This window comes from Mobula birostris, chromosome 15 (assembly GCF_030028105.1).
Source record: "Mobula birostris isolate sMobBir1 chromosome 15, sMobBir1.hap1, whole genome shotgun sequence".
In the NCBI taxonomy this organism is placed as follows: domain Eukaryota; kingdom Metazoa; phylum Chordata; class Chondrichthyes; order Myliobatiformes; family Myliobatidae; genus Mobula; species Mobula birostris.
The window spans coordinates 24,899,101-24,917,777 of NC_092384.1; the positions used below are offsets into that span (position 1 = coordinate 24,899,101).

Sequence of the window (18,677 nt, forward strand, 5' to 3'; positions counted from 1 at the left end):
AGACCACAGTCTGTGCGGATTGGTGATAACATCTCCTCCTCACTGACAATCAACACTGGCACACCTCAGGGGTGTGTGCTTAGCCCACTGCTCTACTCTCTGTATACACATGACTGTGTGGCTAGGCATAGCTCAAATACCCTCTTCAAATTTGCTGACGATATAACCATTGTTGGTAGAATCTCAGGTGGTGACGAGAGGGCGCACAGGAGTGAGATATGTCAACTAGTGGAGTGGTGCCCCAGCGACAATCTGGCACTCAACATCAGTAAGACAAAAGATCTGATTGTGGACTTCAGGAAGGGTAAGACGAAGGAACATATACCAATCCTCATAGAGGGATCAGAAGTGGAGAGAGTGAGCAGCTTCAAGTTCCTGGGTGTCAATATTTCTTAGGATCTAACCTGGTCCCAACACATTGATGTAGTCATAAAGAAGGCAAGACAGCAGCTATACTTTATTAGGAGTTTGAAGCGATTTGGCATGTCAACAAATACGCTCAAAAATTTCTATAGTTGTACTGTGGAGGGCATTCTGACAGGCTGCATCACTGTCTGGTATGGAGGGGCTACTGCACAGGACTGAAAGAAGCTACAGAAGGTTATAAATATAGTCAGCTCCATCTTGGCTACTAGCCTACAAAGTACCCAGGACATCTTTAGGGAGCGGTGTCTCAGAAAGGCAGTGTCCATTATTAAAGACCTCCAGCACCAGCATGCCCTTTTCTCACTGTTACCATGAGGTAGGAGGTACAGAAGCATGAAGGCACACACTCAGCGATCCAGGAACAGCTTCTTCCCCTCTGCCGTCCGCTTCCTGAATGGACTTTGAAGCTTTGGACACTACCTCACTTTTTTAATGTACAGCATTTCTGTTTTTGCACATTTTTGAATAATCTATTCAATATGTGTAATTTACTTGTTTATTTATTATCATGGGTTATTTTATTTATCATTACTATTTTATTCTGTCTCTGCTAGATTATGTATTGCATTGAACTGCTGCTGCTAAGTTAACAAATTTCACGTCACATGCCAGTGACAATAAACCTGATTCTGATTCTGAGCAGAACTGTTTGTGCTCCCTGGGTTACGTAAGGGTTCGGAGAACTGTTGTAACCCAAAGTTCCCACAAATCTGAAATACAAAATTGCTGAGATTACAAAAGTCACACTGGTGGGTTAACTAGCTACAGAATTGTACCAAATTAGTTAATTTTCTAGCTTAGTTCAATGTTAGTTAGAGTTAGTTAAGTAGTACTGACCTGCACTGCAGATTTAAACCATGCTTGTCAACGGGAGTTGGATCCAGGACCAGAGAGTTTCGGTATGTAATGGGAGAATCTCAGACGAGGCTGCGTTGTTGGGAATAGTTGAGGAGGAAACAGATACATTTTTTGGAAGATCAGGAAACTGCAGACAATGGGGAACTGGGGAGAGGTGGTGAGGCTTCAGGTAGATTAACCTTGATGATATTGAGGTACAGAAGCCTTAGGTCCCACACCACCAGGTTCAGGAACAATTATTACTCTACAAACATCAGGCTCCTGAACCAGCGTGGATAACTTCACTCACCTCAACTCTGAACTGACTCCACAACCTACAGACTCACTTTCAAGGACTCTACAACTCATGTTCTCAGTATTACCTATTATTTGCACAATTTTACTTTATTTTGCACATTGGTTCTATGTCAGTCTTTATGCATAGTTTTTCATAAATTCTATTATATTTCTTTACCTTCCTATAAAATGCCAGCAAGAAAATAAATCTCAAGGTCGGACATGTACTTTGATAATAAATTTACTTTGACTTTGACTAGTGGGGCAGGCTTTCAATGAATGATTGCAAAGAGGGGACTGGTTATCCGCCAGCAGAGGGCGCTGTTGGCCCTGCCTTTGTTGGAAGGTCAGACGTAGGAACCAACTTCAGGGAGAGTATGTCTCAAATTTTTCCAAGTCAAACAAACTTTCACATTTGTTTCTAGAGATTATTTTGTACATTGATGCTTATTATTTAAAAATATAAACCCAAAAGCTTGTGATTCAGTAACTGGGTACTAGATGATCTATTAATCCAAACAGCGGGCAAGTTAGAAGTTCAAAGTCAATTTACTATGGAAGAACATATATATCACCATGTGCTACTCTGAGATTAATTTTCTTACCGGTAGTCACAGTAAGTACAAAGAAATACAATAGAATCAATGAAGAACTACACACAACAAAGGCAGACAACAACCAGTGTGAACAAACTGTGCAAATAGAAAAAGATAAAAATACACATAATAATAATTATAAACAGATAAGCAATAAATATAAAGGAGATGAGTTGTAGAGTCTTCGAAAGTGAGCCCATAGGTTCCGGAATCAGTTCAGTGTTGGGGTGAGAGAAGTTATCCCCTCTGGTTCAGGAGTGGAAGTACAGTAACTGTTCCTGAACCTGGTGGTGTGGGACCCGAGTTTCCTTTACCTCCTGTGCAGTGGTAGTGAGTAGAGAGCACGGGCTGGGTGGTGGGCATCCTTGATGATGGATATGGCTTTCTTGCAGCTACAATCCATGTAGATGTGCTCAATGGTGGGGATGGTTGTACCTGTGATGGGCTGAGCTGTGTCCACAACTATACATGGGATTTTTCATTTGAGGGCATTGGTGTTTCTGTACCAGACTGTGATGTAACCAGTCAATATACTTTCCACTGTGCATCTACAGACGTTTGTCAAAGGTTTAGATGATATGCTGAACCTTTACAAACTTCTACCAAAGTGGAGGCTCTGCCACTCTCTCTTCACAATGGCACTTACACTGAGGAACGTGAAGTTGCTGTCCTTCTCCACGTCTGATGCCCAATGAGGACTGGTTCATGGACCTCCACTTTCCTCCTCCTGTAGTCAATAATCAGCTCTCTAATCTTGCTGATATCGAGCAAGAGGTTGTTGTTGTGGCACTATTCAGTCAGATTTTCAATCTCCGGCCTGTGTCCCTCTACACGTTACCCCCTCACGTATCTCTTCAAATGCCCTTTAAACATTGCAATTGCACCCGAACTGAGGACCATTCAACATTACAGCACAGTACAGGCCCTTCGGCCCTTGTGCCGATCTTTTAACCCACTCCGAGATCAATCTCAACCTTCTCTCCTACATAGCCCTCCATTTTTCTATCATCCATTTGCCTGTCTAAGAGTTCCTTAAGCACCTCTAATGTACCTGCCTCTACCACCACCCCTGGCAGGGTGTTCCATACACCCACCATTCTCTGTGAAAAGAACTTAACTCTGACGTCACCCCTGTACTTTCCTCCAGTCTCTGGCTATGCCTCTTATCATCCTGTACTCCACCCCATCCTCCTCCTCTCCAAAGGGAAAAGTCCTAGCTTCCTCAACCTCTCCTCAAAGGACGTGCTCTCCAGACAGCTCTGAAATGGACAGGGGTCCGTAACCGTAGTGTTTGGGTTGACAAGTGGCATCATGAAGATGAATAACATCACGCGGGATGTGGTCAAACCACCACCATCAGTGGTGCTGTTAATGCTGAAATCACGTGCTGTAAATGTTGGCAAGGGGACGCGTAGGCATGGAACACTAAAGTACAGGTCTACCAGGCTGGTTTTCCTTAGTATCATCTATAGTAACGAAGTCTGCTGAATGTCTGCGGACCATGAGGAAAGTCTGAGTGGTTTCTAGATGACTCTAGTCATCTCCTGGCAGGACCAGGTCATGGAACATGGTTAGTTTTCCGGCAAACGTTCATGACCAAGCCAACATCTGCAGTGTATTAGCCATGTGCTTCAGATGGATGACAACCACATTCCAGAGGAGTTTCTCTTACGCGAAACTGGCCAGAGGGAAGTTCTTGCCTCCACTCCCAGCATGCTGTGCTGTGTTGGTGCCAGAGTGTGCAGAATAAGTGAGCAGACGTGAAGGTGACTCAGGTGCCTTTGCAGTCTGCTTGTATCAGATTCAGATTGAGATTTATTTATTTATAACACACCCACGGACTTGCTGGAGGCAGCCTGGAGGTGTCGCCGCACCAACATAGGATATCTACAAACCTAAAACTCTCACTAATTTTTATAGATGCACTGTAGAAAGCATTCTTCTAGGGTGCATCACAACCTGGTATGGAAGTTGTCCTGTCCAAGACCGAAAGAAGCTGCAGAAGATCGTGAACACGGCGTAGCAAATCACACAAACCAATCTTCTGTCCGTGGACTCACTTTACACCGCACGCTGTCGGAGCAGTGCTGCCAGGATAATCAAGGACACGACCCACCCAGCCAACACACTTTTCGTTCCTCTTCCCTCCGGGAGAAGGTTCAGGAGCTTGAAGACTCGTACAGTCAGATTTGGGAACAGCTTCTTTCCAACTGTGATAAGACTGCTGAACGGATCCTGACCCGGATCTGAGCCGTACCCTCCAAATATCCAGACCTGCCTCTCAGTTTTTTTGCAGTACCTTACTTCCCATTTTTCTATTTTCTATTTATGATTTATAATATAAATTTTTAATATTTACTAATTTTTTACTATTTTTAATATTTAATATTTGTAATCCAGGGAGTGGGAAGCGCAGAATCAAATATCGCTGTGATGATTGTACGTTCTGGTATCAATTATTTGACAACAATAAAGTATAAAGTAGTACAAGGGTTGGCAGGAGGACACAGAACAAACAAAAGAGAGCACACCAAGCAACACAGTAACAGCAGCGAAACAAGACACACACATACACACTCACGCACTCACACATAACCCCCTCCACACACACACAGACACTCACACACTCACCCACACACACACACAACCCCCCCCCACACACACACAACCCCCCCCACACACACACATACACACACACACACACACACACACTCACACACTCACACTCACACACACCCCCACACCCCCAGACACACTCACACACACAGATGCACTCACACACCACCACACACACACACTCACACACACACTTCCCGGGTGCTGACTGAGCACCATGAAGAATCTATTGCTCACCCCCACCCCAATGACAGCAACGTGGGGAGAACAGGTTTAAGGGGAAAATAGTGGAGAAACGTGGTGGATCTCATTAACATCTACCAAATATTGAAAGATCCAGATAGAGCCGATGTGGAGAGATGTTTCCTATAGTGGGGATGTCTAGAATCAGAGGGTATAGACTCAGAATACAAGAATGGCTCCTTTGAATGTAGATGAGGAGGAATGTCTTTAGCCGGGGCTGGTGAATCTGTGGAATTCATTGCCACAGTTGGCTGTGGAGGCCAAGTCTTTGGGTATATTTAAAGCAGAGGTTAATAGGTTCTTGGTTGGTCGGGGCATCAAAGTTTATGGGGATAAAACAGGAGAATGGGGTTGAGAGGGTTAATAAATCAACCATGATGGAGTGATAGAACAGATTTGATGGGTCAAATAGCTCAATTACACTCCTATGTCTTATGGAATGGGATTGCTCTGTGAGCTGGCAGAGTCATTGGCCGAAATGACCTTCTAACTTTGTGAGACATTTTGGAGATGGGAATTCCTTTATGTCCAGAGTATAAAGAGAAACACAGGATTCTCTCCTTCAGGAGAACATGGGCATTGCATCAGTCAGCACAGAAAATGGCCTTTGGCCGACTGGCTCCAGGCCAACCATCGAGTTCCCATTTATATCGAAGGCATTTTATTCTCAACATGCTCCCAATAACTCCCCCACCCCAGCTCCTACCACTCACCTAGATACCAGGAGAAGGTTACAGTGGCCACACAAGCAACCAACCTGCAGGAGGAAGCCAGAGCCCCCGGAGGAATCTCACACAGTCCCAGGGAGAGCGTGCACTCTGCACGTCGTCAGGGCCAGGCCCACGTTGTCAGGCAGCCGCCCTACCAGCTGTGTCAGAGAGATCCAGAGCTTTCTCTGCAGGCAGTGTGAAACGTAGGAAGTCTGTCATGCAGAAAGAAAACGAGGGAAGGCTGAGATACGTTTATCTAACGTCAGATTCACATTTCTGCATTACATGTACAAACACACTGTGAAATGTGTCATCCGTGTGAACAGCCAACACACTCAAGTATGTGCTGGGGGCAGCCCGTAAACAGCCCCACACAGTCCGGTGCCCATATAGCACACCCACAATGCTTGGCAGAACAACAAGCAACACAACATAAGCGAGCATGCCAAACAACAAAGCAACAACGGTGAAACAAACCCCATTCCTCCCTCCTTCCCATGCATGCGCAAGGTCCTCGAACTCCAGGACAGGCTGTCTTCTTCAGCCTCAGTGAACCCATGGATTCATGTACACCAAGCCCGGACTTCCCAGTGAACTTGCAGACCCAGCGTCTGGCCATCAGGCCTCTATACCGGAGTACCGACTGAACTTTGCCAATCAAAGTTATCACTAACATTGCCAATTAAATCATCAGACACATCCTGAGCAGTAATCGGTGCTGACCTATTTTCACTTCTGACTGTCAGTGAAGAACAAAGATAGCAGGCATTAACCCAGATTGCTGAGAAATAGTTTCCAGCGATCAGCAGCTCAGGAAACTGACTGTTCAGGAGGGCGTTGGAAGAGGCAAAGACAAAAAGCCCGACCGGCTATGGGAGTCTGGAGAGAGTGGGATGTCTCACAACTTGTTAGCTCAGTGAATCAATGCATAGTGAGCGTGGTGACGTGGGTATCTCAGGATACGTTCAATGTGGAGGGTCGACCATGACTCTTAACCCCATGATCTGACCTTTGACCGTTGATGGTGCTGAGAATGAGGTGACACTCTCACCAGACCTGCTACAAGTGGTCCTCGGGCAAAGTAGAGAAGGCAGGGTTGAGCACACTTCCAACGAGGGACCGACCGTCCGTTTTCTTATCCATGTCTACTGTTGCACACAATCCTATACGGATACCCGAGACCAATGCTAATAATGGAAAAATAAAGGCCAAACTAGTGAAAAATGCTCTGCAGGTCAAGCAGCATCTGTGGAGAGAGAGAAAAAGAATGTCAGCATTTCAGGTGGACTACCCACCTGTAATATATAAGTGACCCTGGAGCCTCATTTCAGAGTTCAGACTCCCTCCCCCTCCCCATCCAAACCTCCCATTGGTATGGAATTCAGATTACCATTTCGTTACATTCCCCTTTAAATGGTGCATTAGCCATGAACGTTATATGAAGTTTATTGAGATGTGGTGAACTACTGTGACTATGTGAAATGTGGGCTGTTGTAAAGGTACTGGCTTATCATGAAATCAACATGGCATGCGGCTTCACATTACTACACTGGATTCCAGCACACACTTCACTCTGCTGTGTTGTCCTACTCAAAGTATGCTCCTTTCTACTTTCTAGGTCAGAGTAGTCTGCCACAGGTTTAAAATAAAGTCGTCCTGTTTTTATTCAAACTCTCAGGTGTGCTGCTCACGAAAGGATAAAAGGAGAACATTGCATTCTGATAAATACTTCAGTGAGGCAGACTAATGCTCAGCTCTCCCCACCGGCGAGAGGCCGTGGTGGGGGTAACGGACACTTTTACAGCTGAGACATAAGACATCTTGTGCTTCACTGTTTCGGTATCTTTCTTCACTAATGTTTGTTATCTGGGTTAATGGATAACATAAGCTTGTAATCTGACATAATTCCAGATGCTGCCTGGTTCAGATAAGATCATAACACATAGGAGCAGAATTGGGCCAGTTGGCCCAACAAGTTTGCTCTGCCATTTCATCATGGCTGACTTATTGTCCCTCTCAACCCCATTCTCCTGCCTTCTCCCTGTAACCTTTGATGCCCTGACTAATCAAGAACCTACCAATGTCCACTTTAAATATATCCACTGGCTTGGCCGCCACAGCTGTTTGTGGCAATCAGTTGCACAGGTTCACCGCCCTTTGGCTAAAGAAATCCCTCCTCATCTCTGTTCTAAATGGATGTCCCTCGATTCTGAGTCCCTCTGGTTTTAGACTCACCTACTAGAGGAAGTAGCCTTTCCATATCCATTCTGTCCAGGCCAGTGGTTCCCAGTAATACTTTGCCTCAGTAGTTGAATGGTGACCTTAGTTGTATATTAATTGATGTATGGAGACATGGCTGCCAAAGCAAATGGTGTCTAGGGTCCGACTTCTTCATTTTCCTGTAAATGCCTGCGAACAAACAAATCTTGGGGTAGTATATGGTAACACAGTCAGGGCCCCAAGCGGTCACAACACTTCACCTGTGAGCCTGTTGGTGTCAGACACTGTATCCGGTGCTCCTGGTGTTGCTGTATATTGCTGAGACCCGGCATAGATTGGGAGACTGCTTCGCCAAGCACCTATGCTGCATCCTCCAGAAAAAGCGGGATCTCCCAGTGGCCACCCATTTTAATTCCACTTCCCATTCCGACATGTCAGTTCACGGTCTCCTCTACTGTCTCAATGAGGCCACACTCAGGTTGGAGATGCAAGATCTTATGTTCCGTCTGGGTAGCCTCCAACCTGATGGCATGAACATCGATATTTCAAACTTCTGGTCACAGCCAACCCCCAACCCCCCACCACCACTACCTTCACCATTCCCATTCCCTTTCCCCTCTCTCATCTCCCTACCTGCCCATCACCTCCCTCTGGTGCTCCTCCCCCTTCCCTTTCTTCCATGGCCTTCTGTCCTCCCCTATCAGATTCCCCCTTCTCCAGCCCTGTACCTCTTTCACTGATCATTCTTCCCAGCTCTTTACTTTACACCTCCCTCACATTCTGGTTTCACCTATTACTTTGTGTTTCTTCACCCCCCCCCCCCCCCGCCAACTCCCTCCAGCTTCTAACTCTGACTCCTCATATTTTTTTCTCCAGTCCTGATGAAGGGTCGCAGCCCGAAACTTTGACTGTACTCTTTTTCATGGATGTTGCCTGGCATGCCGAGCTCCTCCTGCATTTTGTGTGTGTTGCTTGGATTTCCAGCATCTGCAGATTTTCTCTTGTTTATGATATGGTGGTATACACATACTTTGATAATAAATTTACTTTGAACTATTTACAAGCCACAACTCTGGAATGCCCTTCACTTGCCTAGATGAGTGGAACTGTTCATTCAAGAGCCTGACATCATACAGGACTCTATCCGCCACGCTAAGATCACACCTTCCAACAACACTGCATTCCAGCTGCAGTGTGTGCCATCTGAAAACATATCCAAAGCAGCAATTCACCATGGCTACCCCCACTGTATCGCACAGACCAGTGATCTTTACCCAAAGACAAGAGAGGTTGGGTGAATGGGAACACCAACATCGGCAAGTTGGTCTCCAAGGCACACACCATACTAACCTGGAAATGGATTCTTTCGCTACTCATTTGGCATTCCTAGATCAAAATCCAACAAAAGGCACAGACATGATGGGCCAAGTGGCCTTTTCCTGAAACTTAACTTTCTCCAGTCCTTGGAACTCTCAACCTAATGGCAATATTGTAAGTACCTTCACTGCCACGGTTCAAGAAGACAGCTTGTCACCATCTTCTCAAGGGCAAATAGGAATAAGCAATTAATGTTGGCTTTGCTCACATTTCCCAACATCTCTCCAAGAATAAAAACACACCTATTCTGCTCCCTCCTTCCCGTGAACCAATTTTGAGACTAACTTCTAGAGGTGGGAGGGAAGAACATAATTTTCATCACAATTATAACCAGCTTTCAACATGTCAGTAGGCATCACTTCTCAACCTTCTGTCACACAACATCAACAGCACCATTGTTTTCCCAGAGACAACAGTTAGGTAAGGGGCAATGGATTGAAGCCAATGCAGTTAAGCAAATACGTTGAGTATCCACAAAACTGAAGCTGAGCTTTTAAGAACACGTACAATTTACTGAAAATATCTCAAAAATATTGCAGGGCAATTAGATTAATTTATGACAAGTGGAATATGGACTATTCAGTTCTCCATAATGGATGAGTAAGAGAGAAAATGGAGTTCAGAGTAGGTTGTTTCAGTAGAGTGTTCATAACAAGGTTCAGCAAGAGTGTTATTTGCCTGGAATGTCTGTCTCTACCACCCCCGCATCTGTACTGGATTGAAATGCTTTCATAATCCTTCCAGTTTGCTACCTAGTTCATTGGAATCCACTAGCATTCTTAACTTTCCTCTAACTTTTATTTAAGTGACAATCTTTTGTGAAAATATTCAGGCTTAATTTCAACATTGTGATTCCAATGTAATTAGCTGGCCTGGGAAAATTGGGATACACAATTCCTCCGTCTCTGCGGCATCTGCTCTCAGGATGAGGCTTTTCATTCCAGGACGAGGGAGATGTCCTCCTTTTTTAAGAAAGGGGCTTCCCTTCCTCCACCCTCAACTCTGATCTCAAACGTATCTCCCCCATTTCACGCACATCTGCTTTCACTCCATCCTCCCGCCACCCCACTAGGAATAGGGTTCCCCTGGTCCTCACCTACCACCCCACCAGCCTCCGGGTCCAACATATAATTCTCCGTAACTTCCACCAAATCCAACAGGATCCCACCACTAAGCACATCTTTCCCTCCCCTCCCCCTGCTTTCTGCAGGGATCACTCCCTACGCGACTCCTTTGTCCATTCGTCCCCCCCATCCCTCCCCACTGATCTCCCTCTTGGCACTTATCCTTGTAAGCGAAACAAGTGCTACACATGCCCTTACACTTCCTCCCTCACCACCATTCAGGGCCCCAGACAGTCCTTCCAGGTGAGACAACACTTCACCTGTGAGTCGGCTGGTGTGATATACTGCGTCTGGTGCTCCCGGTGTGGCCTTCTATGTATTGGCGAGACCCGATGCAGACTGGGAGATCGTTTTGCTGAACACCTATACTCTGTCCGCCAGAGTAAGCAGGATCTCCCAGTGGCCACACATTTTAATTCCATGTCCCATTCCTATTCTGACATGTCTATCCACGGCCTCCTCTACTGTAAAGATGAAGCCACACTCAGGTTGGAGGAACAACACCTTATATTCCATCTGGGTAGCCCCCAACCTGATGGCATGAACATTGACTTCTCTAACTTCCGCTAATGCCCCACCTCCCCCTCGTACGCCCATCCGTTATTTATTTATTTATATACACACATTCTTTTTTTCTCTCTCTCCTTTTTCTCCCTCTGTCCCTCTCTCTAAACCCCTTGCCCATCCTCTGGGTTTCCCTCCTCCCACTTTTCTTTCTCCCTGGGCCTCCTGTTCCATGATCCTCTCATATCCCTTTTGCCAATCACCTGTCCAGCTCTTGGCTCCATCCCTCCCCCTCCTGTCTTCTCCTATCATTTCGGATCTCCCCCTCCCCCTCCCACTTTCAAATCTCTTACTAACTCTTCCTTCAGTCCTGACGAAGGGTCTCGGCCCGAAACGTCGACTGTACCTCTTCCTAGAGATGCTGCCTGGCCTGCTGTGTTCACCAGCAACTTTGATGTGTGTTGCTTGAAATTCCAGCATCTGCAGATTTCCTCGTGTTTGAGGATGAGATATCTCCCTTTGGTCACTTCCACCGCAGATTTTCACACCCCGGCTGCAAACATTGGTGTAAAGCGAACCAAATGCAGTCTTGCACATGGAAAACCCTCAGTTTAAGTAACTTCAAGCTCACTAGGAGCAAGCAAAACACAGGACTAGCAACAATGGCTATTCACTCCCTTGAACCTGCTCTAGGATCATGATTAGCACATTTAACATCAAAATTGCTTTGAGTTATCAAAACTCATTGGAGCAGGAACAGCCACCACATGATAAAACCATTGTCTTAAAACAATTATATCGAACTTACATTCAATCCTCTAAGAAAATATAAACCTTCCCTGCAACCTCATCCAATTACTGTTCTGTTGGTATCAGTCCCCATGCACTTCTTTATCGCCTGAAATGGAGACTTTTGAGTCTTCAAGTTTTCTTACAATTTTCAGAAAAATTCATTTCAAGTATTACTTGGCCATTAATTTTCATGATGTGAAGTTCCAAACAGCCCTCAGTAGGTGAGGTGAGGTGAAGGCCTCTGTTGGTCAGTGTTGACCATGAATATTGTGTCCTAGCTCTCTAGGTACACAACCCTGGGCATTATGATATGGAGAACAAGCTGTCGCCCATGAAGCTCCCCTTCTCCATGCATCTGATGAAACTGACAGAACGGCAGAGACCGAGACAGTTTGGTACCAGTAGCGTCGCAGGAGTTGCCAGTCAGTGTTGAACTCAATGTAGGACTGGCTTAGGGACTCCAGCTCCAGGTTTTTCCCTTGGTGTTTACTCCTGAGTATCTTCCCCATGAGTGGGTATAGTTGCAAGGCAGTGGAGGTTTGAGACCAGAGTTTTCCTTCTCCTAGATGAGCTGCCAGCCGCAGCTGATGAGCACAGTCTGCCGGAAGTGACTGGTTTTAAGGCACCAGTCACCTGCCTTTGCCCCTTCTCCTGTCAGTAGAAATGGTTCTGCTGGGCTTAGTAGCTGAAGGCCAGGAGCTGGACTGGGTTGTTAGAGGCTGTTTGAGGTTGAGGTAATAAATGAATTATAAACAAAGATTGCTCTGGGGCATGTTCTCCTTGGTCATAAATCATAAATCGTCAAGCAAGAGCTTTTATTGCGTGACTCAGAAGGAAGGGTTTTTTGTTAAATGAGCCAAAGGTTTGCTCCAAGCCAAGGTTGCTGATCATATCTGCTTGTTTCATAGAAACCTCCAGTTCTTGCTTCACTTTCACTTGACTAACCTTGCAGTTTATCTGGTCTCTGATCTCAATAAAGCTACTTGCCTGGATGTTTAAACTTGTTACAAAGAGAGGCTGAGCTAACTACAAACCCCCATGCTCACGTAATCCAGGAAAATGACTAGTTAAAGAAGTATTTATCGCAAGCGATGATTGGTTGTAAAGCTTCAACATGCAGTTTTGTAAACCACGTGCAAAGACAAATGGGGACAGCCAGCTCCGAACTTGTTTCAGTGAAAATAAATCCAAGGGCTCATTGCTGATGAAACCAGTTAAAACAGGGAGGTCATTAATGTTCTTGCTTTGGCCCAGACATTGGGAAATCTCACCTGAGCCACAAGGACAGGTTTCAGAAGAATGACTGAATATATATATAGGCAACAGTTGTCAGAGAAAAAAGTTCTGCCAGAGTTTGAAAAGAACTGGACAATCTCACGTAGATGCTTTGTTAGCATAGTTAGCATTTGTTTTCACCACCCATTCATTTTAATCTTCATAGATCATGGTTATTTGGAAAAGTGCACTTAGACAAAGTATAAAGTTATTAATGGGCATTTTTGTATGTTTCTGTGTTGTCTGCTATTATGAATGTTGATATTTCTCTTCAAGTGTCACTTACTCGTTGGTAAAAATAAGATAAGGCTCTGTGCGGGCCGGAGGAACGAGGTCCGATGACCCCCTGGAGAGGTTGAAATTCGAGGCCTACTGTTTGGGGTCCTGTCCGGTGTTCACGGCCCAGTGTTCGGTTATCGATAGTTCCTGGGGTCGATGCTACGATATACCCTCTTCTTTGTTGTTTGTTAATACAAACAACGTATTTCACGGTATGTTTCAATGTATGTAATAAATAAACTGGAATCTTGAATCTTAACTCCCCTTTCATTTGTTTCTATTTCTGACCTTCATTTTCTTGATTTTGCACTGAAAACTTTGGCACTCCGATAAAGGAAAAGTGTACCAGTCTATCTACTCAATTTCCAAGGAAGTCTGCAGTGACATTCCCTATTCAGTGTCTTTTATCTCTAAATGACACACAGTTATTAACCAACAATTAATATTATTGCAACTTCTGAAATATCTCCTCCCTCTGCAATATCGTGCCAAATATCATGGATATCTTTCAGCTGAGTTTTCATGCCTAGGTGGTTCTCTCCATGGAAGTCAAAATCACCTTGACACTCAGCTTTCACATCACAGGATCTTTCCAATGTGCTGCTCAACCCCTCCATCAGAGAGGCCACTCAGATGCTGTGTGCCCCACGCACTACACAGAATAAAGTAGATGATCTTGTAGATTGGCAGGTATGACATTATGGGCACGTGGTGTGCCTCTGTTGGTAAAATATAACATCAAATTCTTAGAAAGAGGTGACATAGGATCGAAAGGAATTGAATCATGTGTAGAGTTAAGAAACCGCAAGGGTAAAAATACCCTGATGTGAGGTATATACAGGCCTTCAAACAGTAGCCAAGATATAGGCTACAAATTACAATGAGAGATAGAAAAGGCATGCCAAAAGGACAATGTTACAATAATCATGGGGAATTTCAATATCCAGGTAGATTGGGAACATCAGGTTGGTGCTGGATCCCAAGAGACAGAATTTGTAGAATGCATGTACGATGGCTTTTTGGAGCAGCTTGTAGTTAAAGGGATCGGCTACTCTGAAGTGGGCATTATGTAATGAGCCAGATTTGGTTAGGGAGCTTAAGGTAAAGGAACCCTTAGGAGACAGCAATCATAATATGATAGAATTCACCTTGCAATGTGAGAGGGAGAAATTAAGGTCAGATGTGCCAGTTCTGAGTGGAGTAAAATGAATTACAGAGGCACGAGAGAGGAGCTAGCCAAAAGTGATTGGAAGGGATCACTAGCAAGGATGATGGCAGAGTAGCAATGGCTGGAGTTTCTGGGAGCAATTCGGAAGATGCAGGATAGATAAACCACAAAGAATAAGTATTCTAAAGGCAGGATGACATGACTGTTGCTGACAATAAAGTCAAAGCCAACAAAGAAGCAAAATAGATGGTATATAATAGAACAAAAATTTGTGGGAAGTTAGAGGATTGGGAAAATTTTAAAAATCAACAGCAGACAACTAAAAAAGCCATTGGGGTGGGGGGGGAAAGAGATGGAATATCTATCCAATAATACCAAATAGGCTACTAAGATATATTTCAGATATATAAAGAGTAAAGGAGAGGTGAGAATAGTGTTTGGGCTACTGGAAAATGATGGTGGAGAGGTAGTAATGGGATACTAGCGGTGTGCCGGAAGTTCTAGAGTGTCAGGGGGCAGAAGTGAGTTCAGTTGCTATTTCTAGGGAGTTGCTTTTGCTTGGGAAACTGAAAGGTCTGAAGGTAGATAGGCCACATAGATCAAATAGACTACAGCCCAGCGTTCTGAAGGAGGTAGCTCAAAAGATTGTTGAGGTATTAGTAAAAATCTTAGATTCTGGCCATGTTTCCAAGGAATGGAAAATTGCAGTTGTCACTCCACTCTTCAAGAAGGGAGGGAGGCAGAAGAAAGGAAATTATAAGCCAGTTAGCCTGACCGCAATGGTTTTGAAGCTGTTGGAGTTGATTGTTGAGGATATGGTTTTGGGGTACTTGGTGGAACATGATAAAATAGGCCAAAGTCAGCATGGTTTCCTTAAGGGAAAATCTTACCTGACAAATTTGATTGAATTCTTTGAGGAAATAACAATCAGGATAGACAAAGAAGAATCAGTGGATGTGTGCACTTGGATTTTCAGAAGGCCTTTGACGAGGTGCTGCACATGAGGCTGCTTAGTAAAATAAGAGCCCATGGAATTACAGGAAAGATACAAGTATAGAGTAATATAATGGGTGACAAATATCACATATTCTTCATAATACAAACAGTTCTGCATAATTCATAGGCACCATCATTGAGTTCTTTTAAGAGACTGTGTCTAACACAATGATGTCAGAATAAATGACTGTTTTTTGGTTTGTTTGTAATGGTAATAAAGGGCTGTGGTTTTTGTTAAGCAGGTAAAAGAACTCCCGCACGTTCTACTGACAAAATACTACACTGGTGACCCAGCGCTCTATACGATTCCCGAGTTACTGAATAGCATGTCGACCAATGCCCTGACGATGCTGGAGTTTTGGGAGCAGCGCACTACCGCATGGCTTGCACCAGAGGAAGCCCAGGTCATGCTGCAAGAAACCACCCCTCTGTCGTAGCATTGCTGAGCAGTTCCACTGCGGCCAGAGTGGTGAGTCTACTAGATGACCTGCCCACACGTGACAAATATATCACTCTGAAAACTCACCTATTACTGACTTCCGGACTTTCCGAATCTGAGTGTGCCAACCAGTTGCTCTCCTTGCCCAGCCTGGGTGACAGTAGGCCTTCAGAACCAATGGATCATGCACGATCTCTCCTGGGCAATCGTCATCCTTGCCTTATTTTTAAAGAACTCTTTATGCAATAAATGCCTGATCAAGTTTGCACAGCCCTTGCAAATATACTTGTGAAGGACTAAAGAGAGCTTGCTAAAATGGCCGATAGTCGACACGAGGTAGAAGTGCATCACTCTTCTTCCTTTGCCTGTCTCAGTAAGCCCTGTCAGCAGAGCCTCCGGCAAAATCACACCTGTGGTTCCGAACGAGACAATGCCAGGTCTATGTTTTTACCACGCATGCTCTGGCACGAACGGCAAGAAGTGCCGACTGCCATGTGACTTTGACAGTGCCAGCGTATCGGGACATTGGAGGACTGTGAACGCTATGGGTTCGAGGTGCCAGGTTCGTCTTTTGTTCCTTACTGACACACTTCCTGTGTGACACAGATGCATAAGTGAGTGTGCTGCCAGCATTGCCTGTCGATTATAAGGCAGAGAGTGATGGACACTTGCTGGAGACTTCCTGATATCACTCACCTGCTGGGCGAAATCGCAAAGCTCACCAAGCCCACATTTTCTACTACAGGCACAGAGCATGGGGTCGAGCACCACATTTCCACAACTGCCGCAGCGGTCCACACCCGTGCCCATGAACTGGACTCAGAAAAGCTGGCCAGCGCGAAGGTTGAGTTTGCGAACATGGAAACGTTTGGCATTATACACAGGTCAAATAGCCCTGGGACTTCACCCCTCCACATGGTCCCTAAGCCCAACGGTGGTTGCTATCCGCGCAGTGAGTAGTGTTGCTTTAACAAGGCCACCACCTCCCATCATTCTCTGGTCCCACATATTTGCAGTACATTTAGCCAGAAACATATATTTTTTTCTCTAAAATGGACAGTCAGGGGCTACCATCGGGTTTCTGTGTGTGCAGAAGATTTACCCAAAAGTGGTATTATAACCCTGCTTGGCCTATCTGAGTTTCTGTGCGTGCTGTTTGGGACTGAAATAGGGTTGACTATGCCGACATGGCAGCTGACTCAGAGGTCCAGGCTGACAGGACAGCAGAAATGGGCTTGTGGATGGCTGATATCAAGTTTGGGGACAGTTTCTCTCCTGTGCAGTGTTTCAACCCGTCATCCTTACCCCATAGTACCTGTAACCTGGAGACGAACTTTTTAAATTCTATTCATGGCTTCTTGCATCCGGGCAGGAAGGCTTCACAGAAAATTGATGCTTTAAAGTTTGCGTGGCACAGCCTTAGAAAGGATGTGTGAGATTGGAGTGCAGCCCGTGCTGTGTGTCAGTGGATGAAAATTAACTGTCACGTTCAGGCACCATCGGCACCTTTTGAGGACCCCGAGTGACAGTTTCACCACGCCAGTGTTGGCCTGGTTGATCCTCTCCTGCAGTTTCATAATCTGCTTACCATGATGGACCATCCCTCTGGATGGCCAGAGGTTGTGTCTCCATCTCTAGCGTCGTGGCTCGTGTCTTCATCAATACCTGGGTCGTCAGCACCCATCCGATATTTCTTCCAACTGCAGTCCCCAATTCACGTTAGACTCCTGGGCAGCAGTGACCCAGAACCTTAGTGTTAAATTGCATTACACTGTGGCATATCACCCACAGTCCAATGGCCCGTGTGAGTGGTTTCACTGTTCCTTAAAGGCTGCTCGGAGGCCCTCACTGACGGACGAGTGTAGGCATGATCGTCTCCCGTGGGTTGTGCTGGGGCTCAAAATGGCTCCACAGCAGGACCTACAGTCCTGCACAGTTAAGTTGGTGTAAGGGCAGCCGCCACAGGTGCCGATTATTTCATTCCTGATGCCAAAACCGCCTGGTTGGCATCTCAGCAGCATTCTAGCCTTCTCAGTAAACTCAATTCCCATCATGGCGTCAAGCACCCCCGGGTTGCAGTTCATCTACGTCCGACCTCATTTATTTTTTCTGCCATACTGTACACCAACATCCCCTTAAGCCCCATTATGATCGCCTGTTCCACATTCGGGACTAAGGTGAAAAGACTTTAATTGTAGAAAGGAAGAGTAAACCTGAATATCTCTCTGTAGAGTGCCTTAAAGTGGCCCCTCAAACCAGGACGGTTCCACTACCATACACCCTGCATCTCGACATGACCATGTGCATGTCAGCCCACCCCTGGATGTGCCAGAGGCATCTGCTGTTACTTCAACTAAAGCACATAGGACCTGAGCTGGGTACAAGCTTCAAACGGACTCACCTTTTCCCGATTTTGGTGATTTGGGGGTGGGGGGGGGGTGCCTGAGCAGGGTAATGCAATCTGAGGAAGTATCTAGCCACGCACTTTGGTAGAAGAAATAAAAGCACAGGCGATTTTCTAAATGGGGAGAAAGTTCAAAAGTGAGAGGTGCAAAGGGACTTGGGAGTCCTCGTGCAGGATTCCCCAAGGGTTAATTTGCAGGATGAGTCAGTGGTGAGGAAGTAACTGCAATGTTAGCATTCATTTCGAGAGGACCTGAATGTGAAAACAAGGATGTAATGCTGAGGCTTTATAAAGCACTGGTGAGGCCTCTCGGAGTATTGTGAACAGTTCCGGGTCCTTGTTTAAGAAAGGGAGTGCTGATATTGGAGAGAGCT

General features: G+C 45.4%; 2 long non-coding RNA genes across 5 annotated transcripts in view; one reads left to right on the top strand and one right to left on the bottom strand.

Moving 5' to 3' along the window:
• The window catches only part of LOC140210487 (uncharacterized), a 143,951-nt gene that overhangs the window by 23,928 nt on the left and 101,346 nt on the right, over positions 1-18,677 (top strand). Inside the window, exon 3 of one of the 4 annotated variants that reach the window (XR_011889245.1) lies at positions 15,703-16,200. The exons of 2 other annotated variants lie outside the window; for them this stretch is intronic. This is a non-coding gene — a long non-coding RNA (uncharacterized lncRNA). Of the gene's footprint in view, positions 1-13,293; positions 13,504-15,702; positions 16,201-18,677 lie in introns of those variants that run through there. One more of the 4 variants, XR_011889244.1, reaches the window with a different exon arrangement.
• LOC140210262 (uncharacterized) lies at positions 6,214-11,860 on the bottom strand. The gene is made up of 3 exons (XR_011889195.1): positions 11,759-11,860; positions 7,961-8,134; positions 6,214-6,971 (listed from the first exon to the last, which is right to left on the bottom strand). It is a non-coding gene; the product is annotated as an uncharacterized lncRNA (long non-coding RNA).